Consider the following 5,677-nt stretch of genomic DNA (forward strand, 5'->3'; position numbering starts at 1 on the left):
ACAAATATGGTCTTCTTTTCATCTCTTTTAAGCATTACTTTCTTTTTGCTATGCATTTTTGAAGCCAAATTCACATTGATAAATTTGCCCATTTTCTAGCCCCTTTCACATGTTCTTATTCCCTAGCTACATTAAAAATAGCCTACCCTTGTTAAAGCTAGTAGCTATGTCTTTTGGTGATGGGATGCTCAAAATTGGGATGTTCTTTAAAATTTATGTCATTGTGAATTTGTTTGCCGGATATTGTTTTCCGGTTGTGCTATGAAAGAAAGAATTAGAGTTGAAGAAAAAGAAAAAGAAAAAAGAAAGAAAAAATGAAAAAAAAAGGGATGAGAAAAAAAAAAGAAAAGAAAAAAAAAAGAAAAGAAAAGATTTGTTTGATGAAGTTGATGTTAATAATAAGTGGTAGAGGAAGAAGAAGATAAGATTTCTCATATGGTTAATTATATATTTTGGAGAAATTCTTAAGGTTTGTAATGTAAGAAGTCATTTGTCTTCTAATTGGGCTATTTTGGGTTGGAATGAGCATTTTCACATGGTTTGTTGCTAGCTTAACATTAACTCCACATATCCATAATCACTTGTCCCCCTTATGTCCCATATCAAAATAAAGCCTTCTTCTAACCCTTTGGCTTCATTGTTTGCTTGCATTTGATTGTTTTGGTTTATGATTTGATTGTTTACCATATTAGATTGCGGGCACATTCTCATGAGTCGAGGATAGCTTGAGTGATTATTCACAAAAATATCCTTTACACAAAATTGAGTTATGAGTGGAACGTGAGAGTCCGAAAGTCAAAATATCATGCAAGTGCCGAAAAGTTTACTTGAAATATTCTACGCTACGCCGCCATGTAAATCTCATCCATGATTTTGCTTATCCTTATGCCCATGTTGTTTCGGGATTTGAATCAATTGCTTGTTAGCTATTTTGGGATTTGCAATGTTGGGGTGATTTCTTGCTTGCGGACAAGCAAGGGCTTAGCTTGGGGGAGTTTGATAAGTGCATATTTTATACATTTTAACCCCTTATATTAGTTTGATTTTACATATCATTTAGCACTTATCAAAGTGTTTTTAAGCTAATATTATGTTTTTAGTGCAATTGTGTGTTCAAGTGTGTTTTGTAGGAAAATGAGCTAAACTACTACAAAATGGGCTAACACTAGAAGCAAGGCTAAGTATGAGAGCAAGATTGGACTAAGTGTTGGAAGTGCATGGATTTTGCATGAAGAAAGTGTTGGATCAAAATGAAAATGCAAGCAAAGTCAATGTGAAAGTCAAGCCCAAGAATTCAAGTCTAAAATGTGGTGGAAAATTTGGATGCTAAAGAAGAGCTTAGGATGCCAAAATGCTTAAGATGCCCTCCTTAATGCTCTTAATCACACTCATAAACAAGGCATTAAGCACCAACTTTGGATTCCTTGAGCATTAAACCAAGAATTGAAGGGAAAATTAAGAGTGTGCTTAGGATGCCATTTTGGATTCCTCTACAAAGTTTACTCCCTCATTTCCTATATAAAGGATGTAGACTTCACCTTTTTACACCATCTTTCTACACACTTTTACATAGAAATTCTCTCTAAATTTAGTAGTTAGTTTAGGTTAGCTCTTAGTTTAGATTTAATTTATGTTATTTACATTTCTTATTTACATTACAAGTTATAAAACAATTTACATTTACAAGTTATTTATATTACAAGTATTGTTCTTTATTTCCATTTCCATTTCTATTTCCAATAAGGTAATTTCTTATTCATATTTTCATTATGTTTTCCATTTTATTTATCGTTAGTTTAATTTATATTTCCACCATGTTAGAGTAGTTACATGTGTCTAAGGAGTAAGGGAAACCATGCATGACTAAGTAAATTGTAAATGTTAAAATGAGGCTAAGTTAAATTGATAAATTGTTTCTATCACATGTTTGCATCGTCACGTTTAATCTATGTTTAAAGGCCTTATTCATTGATTAAGTTTGTTCATTCATTCTAAAAGTCGAGAGGCACAAAATTGAATTAGACAAAGCATGTGTAGTAGGACGACCTAGTCATGGACGAGAGTTTCTCTAGGACTCGGTCTATGGTTGACACTAATATCGTAAGGTGGGTGTCTTTAAGCCTAAACATTTATCGTAAAATCAACTTCTTAACTTGACATGAGCATTTACATAATTAGCATGTGTGACCCGACCTTCCTAGACATTTTCTTTATTATTGTCTTATCATTACATCACTTCAACCCAATCAATAAATCGATAATCTACCAAGGTAAAATTCAATCCATAACAATTAATTAATAACTCCCGTCTCTTTGTGGTTCGACCCCTACGTACTACATTAATTTGTGTCTAGGGTATAAATATTATCTTTGCATAGGTGTGCGATAGCCTATCACATGGTTATCTAAACAAAATTGCGAGACGGATAAGAGATTACGAGCTACTGAAGGAACTACAAGCACATTATTAAAAAGAAGAGAACGAGAGGTGGAGAGGACAGTGAATGAACCGTGATTGGTGATGGGCAGAGCAGATCCGTCTCCTATAATGAGGTCGTCGGGGCCTTCATAAGGGCTGTGAAGGGAGAGGTTCGCAAGGTCGTTGGTGATGTGGTTTGACGCCCCACTATCAACGAGATAGGTGGATGACGAGGTGGTGGGGGCCGTGGCTGTGTGAGCATAGGGTTGAGTGTGGGTTGGTGGAGGTGGAAAAACAACATTAGGGTAGTCTTTCTTGAAGGCGGGGCACTCACTGATAACATGACCAGTTTGGCGACAATATTGACATCGACCTTTAAAGGGTCTCGGGTTGGGGTTGGTAATTGGTTGTTGGTGATTTTGGGGTGGGTTGGATTGTTGTGTACGGTTGTAGTTGGAGGTGTAGGTGTTGTTGTTATTGCGGTTGGAAGAGTAGTTGTTGTTGTGGTTGGGATAGCGTGGTGGGTGATGGTTGTAGCCACGATTTGCGGCGTGAGCAGAAAGAGGAAAGGTGGTATTGTTGTTGGTTTCACGATTGACAACGAGCTCGTGTTGTATGAGTCGTTCATGGAAATCATCAAAGGAAATTGGTGTGTCTCGGGCACGAACTACGTCAAGAACGGTTTTGTATTGTTCAGCGGGTAGGCCGTGGATGATTTGAGCGATAATATCCTCGGCATCCATTGGTTTGCCAAGTTGAGCGAGTTGGGTGGTGATGGATTTGACGGCTAACATGTACTCAGTAACAGTGCTGTTACCGAGTGTGAGGTGACGGAGGCGGTCCTTCAGTTGAAGGATGTGGCCACGGCTGGGGTTTGCATAGGTGGAGGCTAGGATTTGCCATGCCTCGTGAGAGGTATTGGCATCGAGGATAAGGGTAGAGACGGAGTCGTGTAGGGTTCCGGCAAGGGCTCCTAAGATAAGGTTATCTTGTTTGAACCACGTTATGTAAGCGGGGTTGGGAACGGGTTCGGGGTTAGGTTTGGTGTCGGTGGCAGGAGGTGTGATTGTGGTTGGTGGTAGTGGGTTAGATCCGTTGAGGTATGAGAAAAGTCCATAGCCTCGGAGGAGTCGGGTTAGTTGGTACTGCCATGAACGATAGGTGGATGGGGTAAGTTTGATACAATTGGGGAACGAGATGGAAACGAGAGGTTTGGTGGGTTCATCTGCATTCGGGATGAGACTGTTGGTGGTCGACATGGTGAGGGTGTGAAGCACGATGAGGATGGTGACGATCGGGTTGATGATCGATGAGACTCGTGATACCATGTAAGGTTTAAGAAAATGTTATTAATGAATTGTATATGAATGACATAATTTACAAGCTATATATAGGATAGTACATGGTGTAAACATATAAGAAAATATGGTAACAAAATATATACTGATGGGGCATATTCTGCACCCGCTGACCGAGTCAACATATTGAGCAAGGTCAAAGCCAAAAGATAGCAAGTTAACGTATTAGACAACCTAACCGACGCAGCCTGTCGGCCTGTCACTTGGGTCTCGGCTAGGCAACCAGCCAGCCGGGAGACACATCCGCGTACTCATATCCAAGACCCCTCGGCATGGAGTCAACCAGGCCGCTCGGCCTGCCATGGGTCCCTCGGCCGAGGGTAGAACAGTCTTTTCCACCTGCTCTGCCACTTGGCCACTACGTGACAAAAGGTGAAAGTCTATAAATACTCCACTTCTCTCATTGAGAAAAGGATCCGAAATATAACCTAAACATCTCATAATCTGGTATAAACTCCCTTATCTCTCTACAATATACTTTGCCAAGTAACACACAACTTAATCCCTTTAAGTTTACTGACTTGAGCGTCGGAGTGAGTACGCTCGGTACCAAGCCGAGCCCTCAGTTTGTTCGTTGTTTCAGGAGAGGCCGAAAGGAAGAGTCAAGCAAAGTCATCATTCAACAAAGCTTACGTGGTAACAACACTGCTCCGAGATTACACCCGGAACAATTGGCGCCGTCTGTGGGGAATAGATACTAAAAGCTAATCACCTCCTATAAAAAAAAACCCGCAAAACCCATTCAAAAGCTACGAAGATGTCAAAACAACCAGAAGTAATTGTGAGTGACGAAACCGCATTCTACCAGGATGACGCAGTCCCTAATTCTGGGATAGGGCAGTCCCCCACCGGACGGTTCACTGATCCGAGGTACAGGATGCCGAAAGAGATAGAAACGCCGTTGCCCGCCAACCAAGTCACTGTCATGGGACATGTGGTCGATGCAGCCAAACTGAAGCTATTCCTAGACCTGATGGGTAGTACGCCGCTAACCCCCGTCGTAACGACGGTTACAGCAGCGCACCCACAGGTGAACAGGGCCCATAAAGTGACTCCGAACAACCTGACCGGAGCGATGCAAGAGGTTGGGCGTACCAAAACGCCAGCGGTGCCCGTGTTGTCGGTGGCAGACCAAAGTCTTTCTCACACTCGAGGGAGGACAGCGTCGCCGCGGCACCAACGAGGCCACCCCCGAAGAAGTGAAGAAAGAAGTCCGACTTTCCAAAGTCGGAGAACAAGAAGCCCTTCCCGCCACGGGGAGAGAAGCCGGACTAGGATTGCGAGGAACCGATCGCCGCGTGTCATTCGGCACGTGGTCAGACAGCCCCTCAACGCCTTTGTCCTCGAAGTCCCGGTGCCAACTAAGCTGAAGCTGCCGACCATATCATACAAAGGGGATAGCGACCCCACCGACCATGCCGAGGCTTTCGAGTCGTACATGTCGGTGTGGGAGCAACCCGATGAGGTGTGGTGCCGAGTCTTCCCAACGACTCTCCACGGCATGGCTCAGAGTTGGTACAAGGGGCTACCCAATGGCTCGGTATACTGTTATGCCGACCTGAGAGATAACTTCATAGCCCAGTACTCTTGCAACAAGCGAAGGGCCGTGGAGACATCAGATCTCCTGACTATCCGACAGGGAGAGGACGAGTCCCTCCGGAGCTACGTCAAGAGATTTGACGCTAAGGTTCAGCAGATCCGAGAGCTGAACACTGAACTGGCGGCCTTCGCACTGATGAAAGGCCTACCAAGAGGCGATTTCAAAAATGACCTCATCAAGTGTGAAGACCTCAACCTGGACTCCGCCAGAAAGATGGCCGACCGAGCCATAAAGGTGGAGGATTATCACAAGACCTGGGTAAGCCATAGCGAAGCTGGGCACCCAGAGAGGAGCAGCCGC

The sequence above is a fragment of the Silene latifolia genome, chromosome 2, assembly GCF_048544455.1.
Source record: "Silene latifolia isolate original U9 population chromosome 2, ASM4854445v1, whole genome shotgun sequence".
In the NCBI taxonomy this organism is placed as follows: domain Eukaryota; kingdom Viridiplantae; phylum Streptophyta; class Magnoliopsida; order Caryophyllales; family Caryophyllaceae; genus Silene; species Silene latifolia.